Here is a 2033-nt window from a genome sequence, read left to right as displayed (position 1 = left end):
GTGACACCGATCACTCCTGCCACTAGTAATGTGGCTCTTTGCTAGTACCAACCAGAGTAATCAACAAAGCCCCGTCCCGTAAAGGGGTATCGTGGTCGTACTGGTAAGGTTGGGACGGTCGACACATCATAAATCTAATCCCATTTCCGAAACCATACTCACACCAAAACACCGGTGCATCACTTCACCAAAAGTGATCACCAACTCACCATCACCCTCGGGCATTAGTGGCACCTGACGGGGTTTTCATAAACTCTTTATTTAACCCATCATCATGCTTGTGATAATACGCTCTATCATTACTTGTCAACATGGTAATAACATGACCCTCACGGGGTAGGGTCAAGCTCAATGCAATGATCTTATATCTTTACTAATCATCATGACAGTAGCATGATCCTCATAGACAGTAGGGTCAGCTCATCATGTTTGTGCTCTGAGGAGCCATGTGAATAACATTACTACCATGCAAGTGCTTCGAAGAAGCCTTCGGTACCATCACATCAATGATGAACCGACACTGTGATCACATGCAATGAAAGTACTTGCTATACTAGCGTGCATCATTTCATATGCTTAAGTCATGGTCAAAGGATTGCTTGCCTTGCTCACGTAAGTCCTCGGGGTCTTAGAGGTCTTCCGCTCCGTCCCCGAATACTCCGACTACCGTCAACTATCGTCGAAAATAACCATAGTAAGCCACTCATCAAGCAGAATAAAAGTGTTCTATAAATAGAAGTTTTATTTTTCTTGGACCTCTCTGGTCATAAGAAAAATACCTGAAGCTTCTCACAGGAGATCCTAATCATCAAGGATTTTTGAATAGGTGAAAGGAGCAATAGGTGGCCATTGAATAAGCCAACAGAAACCTTTCTGTTAAAAATGAGTGGAGGCACCCATTTAGCAGAGAATGATTTTAGAAATATTTAGGAAGTGGTTTCATTGGATTTGGAGATGGTATGAATATTCTAGAGATATTACAATGAGGAATAAATAGCAATAGAAGCTATTTATTTATTGCAACAGAAGTAAGTCACACAAAAATGTTGACCAAGGTTCTAAAAATGGAGAATGATTTTAGAAGTCTCTGGAAGTTTGAATCACTCCATTTGGAGTTGAAATGAAGCCTATGGGATTTTTGAAAGATGGGGTTAATAATATCCAGATGTGGATTTTAATTAACACACCACAGAAACATGACTTGGAAAAATGTGCAAATCACATGGGTGGATGGAGTTTGAATTTAGGAACCTGCAGAAATTTGAACCAAGTGATTTGGAGTTAGAATAATTTTACAATGGAATTAACAAATTTAAGTGAAAGGGAAAAGGAGAAAAAGAGCCCCCTTATCGGGCTAACTAGCGCACAAGGCGTTGGCAGGCAATGGGCCGGCCCAGTGGCTCCGCCACCAGTGAGGGAGGCTACACCAAAGGCGCACTCCACCTTTTACGCCTTCGGCGTTGGGGAAGCGTAGTTCTGAGGTGCGCTTCCACTTAAAACAGGGGCGGGCCCGATGGGAGAGAGGCTGACGAGGGGCCCCGCCCGTCAGCTTTATCCCTAACCTCCCGCTCAAGATGGGAGAGAGGGGAGGCAGGACAGGGCCGAGAGCCGGCGCCGATCCCGGTGGCCCAGGCTGCTGCTGGCGCTGCTCCGGCCACCAGTGCACTCGGGGGAAGGTGCCGCGTCGGCCTGGGGGGTCTTCTCTTGTAGGCAGAGCGAGGACGAGCAGGGGCTCTGGTCGCAGCGGCTGGCCAACGACGGCTCAGGCGGTAGCCCCCTGCGATGGGAAAGAGGAGGAGAGGAAGGGGTCTAGGGGAGACCCCGGTGTTCTGGGTGACTGAAGAAGGCTCAAGGGAGAGGAGAGCGTCCTGGGGGAGCTCAGATTCGGGCAAGCCGAATCAGTGGCCTTGCGGCCATGGGAGGAGGAGGCAACTAGGGAGCTCAAAGGGGAGGCTCCGAGGGTGGCTAGGAGGGAGGAGGGACTCGGGGGAGAGGATCTCAGGCTCTGGGCGCTCGGGGGGGGAGACATATGG

The sequence above is a fragment of the Hordeum vulgare genome, chromosome 2H, assembly GCF_904849725.1.
Source record: "Hordeum vulgare subsp. vulgare chromosome 2H, MorexV3_pseudomolecules_assembly, whole genome shotgun sequence".
NCBI lineage: Eukaryota > Viridiplantae > Streptophyta > Magnoliopsida > Poales > Poaceae > Hordeum > Hordeum vulgare.
Note: the sequence above shows the minus strand (reverse complement) of the source record.